At 40.8% G+C, this 8,905-nt stretch overlaps 1 non-coding gene across 1 annotated transcript; it reads left to right on the top strand.

Moving 5' to 3' along the window:
• The first annotated feature begins 3,904 nt into the window (after positions 1–3,904).
• Positions 3,905–3,977, top strand: TRNAT-AGU (transfer RNA threonine (anticodon AGU)). The gene has a single exon. It is a non-coding gene; the product is annotated as a tRNA-Thr (tRNA).
• The last annotated feature ends 4,928 nt before the right edge of the window (positions 3,978–8,905 follow it).

Here is an 8,905-nt window from a genome sequence, read left to right as displayed (position 1 = left end):
CTTCCATCTGCTCTAGCTCATACCTTCCCAATCTTTCTTCCACTATGCTCTTATACTCTGTCATTTTCTCAATATCTTGCAATTTCTCCACTCTTCTCACAGGAGCTGCTTCCTCCTGTCTTCCCCTTCGTCTCCTCAACCACTTTCTTTGCAGCTTTACCTTGGTCATCACTAAGTGATGGTCCGAGACTCCATTCCCCCACCCTCTCCACACTCTTGCATCCAACACTTGTCTTCTCATTCGCTCATCCACACACACGTAGTCTATCATTGCCTTTCGTTCAATAAGTTCACCATCCATAGAGTTGTTTGTTTCTTCACTGCGCTAGAAGCACGGCAGATATTGCCAAAAATAGCCAAAGGTGATACGGTAGGTCGGAAATAGGTCAACTTTTACATTTTTGGTTCGATCAAGCATAACCTGGTAGAAAAGTATAAGATGAGCAAAGGGTAAAATGCTTCAGTTTTGATATCAATCTGTTATAATTACAGTTCACTGGACAGTTGTAACCTTCTGCCACTTTAAGTGAAAAGTTTTCATTTATTCTGGATTAAAGTTAGTGGAAGGATTTAGGGCCAAACACAGATTAAATTGTTCAGTTTTGATAAAAATACAATGAAAGTCGGTGTCACAGAGCAAGGTCAACTTAAGCACTTTTGATCCAGTTTGAACCAAACTGAGTAGAGGCTTCATGGTCACACAAGTCTGAAGTGTTTCAAGTCTGAAAACAATCAGTAAAAGGTTAGGATCACAAATTGAGGTCAAAATTTTGGTCACGGACATATTGCATGGCACTCTCAATGTTCCTTCTTGTTATTTTCTCCAGAAAACTTTATTCAGCTTAAGAGAGACTTTACGAATAAGAATGGGTTAGTCAGAGCCTTTATTAATCTTCTGATTACGATGTTCTTAAGCTGACTAACTTACAGAAATCTCCGGTGCTTTCTTAAACAGGGACTGTAAAAAAGAATCAGTAAAACAAGTAAGCAAAAAAAAGTATATGAAAATGTATGAAGATGTATGGATGACAATGCTCCCAAAACCAACTCAAGAAGGGCCAGACAGTAAAAGGATATGTAATCCCATCCCTACATTTTTTTTTTTTTAACGGCATACCTTTGTGCACTGCATGGATGGTTAAGAGCTTTTCCATTATCATGGCACTTTTCAGCCACATTTATGCTACAACATAATGGCACGTACTGGAGCGGAAAAGTAAGATGTCGGGATGGGATTACATGGGTTTTACTGCCTCTACCTTGTTCAGAATGGTGCATTGCCATCCCTGAATCTTCATAAATTTTAATATTTTTCTTTTTTATATCTGTAAGTAATCTAAGAAGGTTTGGCTATGCGGAGAAAATTGAAAATGAGAGCCAGACAAGGAGAATGTACGTGAGTGAAGTGGAAGGGGTGAGGGGGAGAGGGAAACCGAGGATGAGATTGGGTGGAAAGGTACAGTACATGAATGAGAGGTGTGAATAAGGCGGAGGAAGGGCAGTTTAATGGCACAGGACATGGAGGCGGTTCATTTTTGCCGCCCACTCTAGGATTGCGGCATCTGGTTTTAGACAGAAGAATTGTAAATATCAGATGTAATAGCGTTCATGAGGGAGCATAACTGTTGTACCTTCTGAGGTGCTGAAGATCGACACTCACTTGTGGTGGTACTGGTCTGGCCGGCAGTTCCGTTCCCATGTTATACAAACGTCCCTCAGTTCCCACCCTGTCCCTCGAAAGAATCATGGTGAACTGCAGGAGAGGGTTCACTTTTAGCTTAATGTGTCCGACTTTAGGAAAAGCTTCACAACCCGAACCCTGGGGCCCAGCAGTCCTTCTACGTATCACTCACCTCCACATGTCACCATTTCGGCGCTAACACCCACCGTCCATATTGAATACATGCTAGGATTGTCTCATACTGAATTGGTGTATTGGTAATTAGCCGGGTTGTTTTTATGACAAGTCGGCGGTTCTTATGGAAGAAGAGTAAAGTCTGCTTTAACAAATTCACATTCTTAAACTGTTCCCTGCCCCAGCCGGGATTGGAACCTGGATCCACTGGGAGTAAATGTCACGTCTCTGCTGACTCAGCCATTTTATCTTTGGGATATACATCTTAGAGAAAGACTCTCCTGTCAAACAGGGTTATATAAGGCTGTATCTAACTCCTTCATTTCGAAAAGTCTTTCCAAATCTCAGTGAAATCATCTACAGAAGGGAGGCATGAAGGGAAAAATAAGAAATCGGATTCAAGGACTCAAGGTGAATTTTATAAGAATAATGGTATTCTTAATTTAATCCTTCCAGCCCTGGAACGTCGATTATTCCTAATATCTTTGTTTTCTTACTATGGAAATCAATCAGACCATCTCAGCGATTACATTTCAGGCAAGGAGTACTAGACTACAAACAATATATTATGAATAACATTATTTGGACACCTATTTGCTTGTTATTATTAGTATCCATTGACTACTGACACTTCAGATTTCTAGTTAACTTTTCCTTCTTTGTTTTCTGATTATCTCTGAATGGAATTTCTATGAGACTCCATATTATCTGTTATTAATGGTACCTAGTTTATTCACCATATTTAACTTTCTTTGACTAATAATGATCATCAGTCTGCAGATGAAAACTTTTACACATTTTTTTTTTCCTAATTCACCAAATCCATTCGTCAATATCATTTTAGTAATTTGTTTACTTTAATCAGCAGGTATACCCATTAATGTTTAATAATATTCAGCTTAATCCTGCATCATCCTTGAACATGCTTGGGGTTTCATTTACTCGGGACTTATCTTGGAAAGATCATATTACATCTCTTGTAAAATCTGCTTCCAAAAGATTGGGTGTACTAAGCCGACTCCGCTCTTTCTTTACCCCTGCACAATTGTTGTCTCTATACAGGGGTTTTATCCGCCCCTGTGTGGAGTACAACTCTCATGTGTGGGGAGGCTCCCCACACACAGCTCTTCTCAATAGGGTGGAGTCAAAGGCTTTTCGTCTCATTAACTCTCCTCCTCTTACTGACTCCCTTCAACCTCTGTCTCTTCGCCGCACTGTTGCATCTTTATCTCTTTTCTATCGCTACTTTAATGGTCACTGCTCCTCTGAACTGTCTGCTTGCATTCCTCCACCTCTACGACGTGCGCGTAGCACCCGTCTGGCAGCAAACTCTCATCCGTTTTCTGTCCAACTCTCTAATGCAAGAGTTAACCGTTACTCCCAGTCTTTCATTTATGCAACAGGTCAGCTCTGGAACTGTCTCCCTCTATCTGTATTTCCTGCTGCCTATGATCTCCAGTCTTTCAAACGCAGTGTGTCCAGGCATCTCAAAATGATCGGATCTTGAATTTGGCTCTCTATTGTATTTTGTTTTTCTCTTGGAGAGAACTGTTACTGCGGGCTCATGGCCTTTGATTCCTTCTTCCTCGCATAAAAAAAAAAAAAAAAAAAAAAAAAGAATAACAGAAACAAGCTTTTGCCAAATATGTCTTCTGAAATCACATGTTTTTTTTTAGTAATTTGTTTACTTTAATCAGCATACTTGGTGTATTAACAGAAGCAAGTTTCTACCAAATATGTCTTCTTAAATCACTTGTTTTCTTGTGTCTTCCTGATAGGACTTTTATATCCAGCTCTGTCATTCGATGGACAGAAGAGGATATAAATATCGAACATGAGAAGGAATTCTGCTTAAATCAGTCATAGATCTTGGGGAAACCTGCTGCGAAGTTGACTGTAAAAAGAAAAAAAAAAGTCGAGGGAGTCCCGGAACGAGAAAAATGCAGAATGAATTCTGTAAGTGAAGGGAAATGCATGGCGTGACAACTTTTCTTCCCTCCCCTGATGAAATACCCTTTTGAAAAAATAGATTCTCTTGGTCACAATCCTGCCTCCATAGCTCAGTGGCTAGAGCGCTGGTCTAGTAAACCAGAGGCCGGGAGTTCGATCCTCCCTGGAGGCACTGTGGTTAGGAACAAGTTTTGATGGTAGGTGGGGGCGCTCACCATCCATTCACTCGATATAGTGCTGCTCTTGGGTGCCTGCCCTTTCGTCTCCTCCATCCTTCTTTCCTTTCATCCTCTTCTGTCTTTCTTTCCTCGTCCTTCTGCCTACGGGTGACTTTACATTCCCTACTATGTCTTTCTTTCCTTCATTCTTTCCTCTTCCTTCTGCTTGTGGGTGACGCTACACTGAGTGACAAGCCAAACAGTTTTGTACATTAGGAAACCATTTACTACGCTGGGTGGTAACCATATAACCAAATTATGGCGCCTGGTGGTTTAGTGGGTTACTACTGCACTCCAGTCGGACTGAGCCGGTGCAGGTTTATATCCAAGGCTCGATTGGGGTTTATTGCTCACGTAATGCCACTCAGGGATGAGTGAGGCTGGTCACTCTCATCTTAAATGTCAGGACCAACTTGCCTAGCCCCGGGCTCCTATGCTTCTCATGGGGTGACGTAGGGTTCGATGATGAATGAACGAATGATGGAAAAAAATACCACACCGGGAGTCAAGTATTAATTAATGCCGAGGCCGATGATTCCGGCGCTGGCAGACAAACTGCTCTAGAGGATTATATTTCAACCAAAGGGGAAGTTTTGTTCGTAAAGAGAGAAAAAAATGCACAGGTCGTTTAGTCCCACTGGACTGTCTGCGGTTGGGTGAGTATATATATATATATATATATATATATATATATATATATATATATATATATATATATATATATATATGAGAGAGAGAGGATAGTGCTGGAGAAGGTGGGGGGCTGGAGAGGGGGATAAATTGGTGACTGGGATGAGGGTAAGTGTGGCACTAGAGAGTAGGGGGAGGAAAGGGGAGGGGAGAACTGTGCTGTTAGACGGGGATGAGAAGAGGGAACTGTGGTAATGGTGGAAGGAGAGAATAGGGGTGCAGTTCAGTGATTCGGCTGGTTTGGCACTGAAGAGTGGATATGAAAGTGACCATATTCATATTCTGTATAATATCATAAATATAAATGTTATCACCTGCGCTTTTTTCAACTATCTGGTGTATGCTACTCAAACTCCCCTTCAGTATCTGAGAGGATATAAACAGTGTTTTTAATGAGTAGACTACTCCTGCAGTGTTCTTATGAACGACATCAACACTGGTCAGCAATATCGAGAGTCATAATGTGCTGGCGGTTTCCTGTGCATGACCCGTGACTGATTCCGGACATGTTACAAGGCCAAGCCAGGGTTAGGTCAGCTAGTCGATTTTGCACTGGTGGTGACCGAGCTGATAATTACTGTTTCTGATGGCGGTTTGCTTATGTGAAATGGCCGTGAACCGCGTTATATCTCCTGTCATGGTTCTGTTGATAATACGCCGTGGTATTAAGCATGAGGCATCAGAGTAAAAATTCAAGAACGATTCAGAGTGAGAATTCAGGGTAAGGATTCAGAGCTATAATAATATAACAGAGTAATAGCTCAAGGCGAAGGTTAAGAGCGAGGCTGTCAATGTGAGCCTCATGATTCAAGATGAGCTGTGAAGGCAGTTTCAATTAACTCTACCACACCAGGCAGCACACCACACTACACCACAAAACACCACACCACGGCACACACCTAGAAGAACAACATAATCTAGTGTACATGATATTACACACACACACACACACACACACACACACACACACACACACACACACACACACACATTATAACCAGACTCCATTCCCTCCTTTTCAATCACACTGACTCAGAAGTGACTTTTATTGGGATTTACAGCCCATGCCGTAGCGTGTAGTCGATACAAATGGGTTTCCAAAATGTATCACCGAGGTTTACCTTCCCGCTGCACCATGGACAACAATACTGCTGCTGCCGACCACAGTTTTCCAAAGTTTTCTGTATATTGAACTTTTTTTTTTTTTTTTTTTTTTAGAGAGAGAGAGAGAGAGAGAGAGATTCATAAGTTGGTCGTCATGATATATCATTAGGCTCTACTAAGGTTTAATTTTTGCCATTTGAGATGAAGGAGTGGAGAGAGAGTCTGTAATTTAATTACCAGGTACCATTAAATATTGCTGAACCTAATGCAAATGTATATCTATATATCTATATCTATATCTACATCTATATCAATATCTATATCTATGTCTATCTATCTACCTATCTGTCTATCTATCTATCTACTTACCTATCTATATATCAATCTCTCTCTCTCTCTCTCTTTTTCTTCTGTATGTTTATATCTATCTATCTATCTATCTATCTATATATATATATATATATACAGTATATATATATATACATATAGAAAGAGAGAGAGAGGGAGAGAGAGAGAGAGGGAGAGAGAAGGGGGGGGGGTCAAACCTAGTCGATAAATTGTAGCATAAAAATATGCAAACTTTTTCAACATTTAAAAACAAATAGCTTCGACTCTTGGAGTGGGAAAAGAGGCCTGGACGAATATTGATGAATTTCTTTACGGTCTTAATCAGTGATGCTCTATCTTTTCAGTGAAAGGCCGAACTTATTGTTCAGCATGACTTGGCAGGCTGCAGTTTTGACATACCCATGGATGTAAAAGAAACCAAAGCACTGATACCTGTCCAAGGCCAACGTAACTCATGAAATGGAATTCTGCTATAATAAATTTTCATCGGAATGAACTGGGCCACCTCCATAACTTGAAGTCATGGTTGCTTGAAATCCAGTGAGGTGGAAATAAGTCTCTTTCAATATTAGTCAAAAAACGACTTCCAATTTAACATATACTTGATCATCACTTGTAATGAAAGGTGCTTGGTATTCGTCGATATTGACAAATGCGCTTAGTCTGATTATTCACTGTTACTAAATCATGGTCCTTGTTTTACTGAGCATAAAATCGGTGATGAAATGCAAATCAATACTGAAAGAAAGCATTTGGGGGACGAATGCAAATCTGCCAGAATATGTTGTTGGCCTAGTTATAAGCTACTTACAAAACACATGTGAAGAAAATTCGCATTAATATATGGATATTTAGTCCCCGTGTTTCACAAAAAGCCAATCCATATTAAAGAAAATAGTTGACCTTTGGCAGCAATTTTGGTGACCTTGACCTTGACCCAGAGTGTCCATTTCCGAAATCGTCCAAGATTTCGGCCATATCTTGATACCCTGAAGGTTGCTAACTCAAGCTGTTCACGAGATATAATAGTAACACACACACACACACACACACACACACACACACACACACACACACACACACACACACACACACACACACACACACCGACGCGGGCAAAATCATTATCGCTCCGTTTTGCTAAAGGCGGGCAATAAATATAACTGCAGAAACTACAATTTGGACACCAAGGTCTCTTAAGCAAATAAAAATGGCAATTAATTCAATTGAATCATGGAAAACACTCATGTAAACATTGTCGGTGGGCCGAAATCGACCTGAACGACAAACTGTGGGTCGTATTCTACGTGATATAAGGAATGTTTTAAAACATTTTTCCTAGCGATTCTATCTGCACATTAGACTTCAGTATCCTCGCGTATGTTGCTGGTGCAGACTATGTCGATGTTAAAACGACATTAATAACATGCGAGAAAATGTTCGGAGTTATACTGTATGTAATGTACTTAGGAATAGGCGTTAGGAAGTCTTCTGTTCCACTGAGATTACGGATCAAAATGTATCGGAATGTGGCAAAATGACGTTAATTTTAATACTGTTAGATGAAGTTTGGTAGTGTGATGCTAGGCTGGATATTGTTGCTAGAAGAAATTTGCATGTTTAATAATGCTGTTTGCGGTCAAAATGAAAGTCACACATATTCAGAGGGCTAAAGCCGGTTGAAGATAAAGATATATACTATTATCAGTATACAGGACTCCCATATGGCCTTTCATTTGGTACACCTTTGACCCTGAGCGATTCTGAAAGGTCAGACTTATGGTCACGGATATTCAGGGCACTAATACTCGAAGCTGGCTGCAGATAGATATTTACTAACATCAACTTAATGGAAGTCTCATATGGGCCCTGAATCGGTACCATGGCATTTGACCTTAAGTGATCTCGGAAAGTCAAACTCTAGGTCTAGGTAATTCAGGGGGCTACAACTCGAAACTTTTTGAAGACAGAGTGATTTCTACTGTTATCAACATATAGGAAGTCCCATATGGGTTTCTAGTTGGCACCATGACCTTGACCTTAAGTGACCTTGAAAGATCAAACTCAAGGTCACGGATAATCAGGGAGCTATAACTAGAAACTGGCTGAAGATGGAGATATTTACTATTATCAAGATATAGGAAGTCTCATGTGAGCTTTCATTTGGCACCATGATCTTTGTCCTTGAGTGACCTTGAAGGGACAAAAGCAAGATCACGAATTTCCAAAGGGCTTTAACTTGAAAGAAGTTGAAAATAAAATAACTACTGTAGGGCGATGTTATGCTTGGCACCACTTGTATGTTTTGATGGGCCGCTTTATCTTTGTCTATATGTCCTTTTTTTTTTTTTTTAATGTGTCCGACTCCGGGCATAGGCTTCACAGCCTGCTATCAAGGCCCAGTAGTCCTCCTACATACCATACACCTTTACATGTCACCACTTCGGCGCTAACACCCTCCGTCCATATTGAATACATGCTAGGGCTGTCTCATACAGAACTGGTGTATTGGTATTAGCGGCGGTATTTTTACGACATGTCGGCGGGCTGTCTGGTAGATCAGTAAAGCCTGATTTAATGAAATTCAGATCCTTAAACTGTTCCCTGCCCCAGCCGGGATTCGAACCTGGGTCCGTTAGGACTGCAGACCACCTCTCTACTGACTGAGCCACCGCCTCCCCCTATATATAGTGCACGTGCGCGTTTGTGTGTGTGTGTGTGTGTGTGTGAACAGCGATGA

The sequence above is a fragment of the Coenobita brevimanus genome, chromosome 14, assembly GCF_032717465.1.
Source record: "Coenobita brevimanus isolate Jiangsu-jjx chromosome 14, ASM3271746v2, whole genome shotgun sequence".
Lineage (NCBI taxonomy): Eukaryota > Metazoa > Arthropoda > Malacostraca > Decapoda > Coenobitidae > Coenobita > Coenobita brevimanus.
The sequence above is the reverse complement of the archived record's forward strand: the minus strand, read 5'-3'. Positions and strand labels throughout refer to the sequence as shown.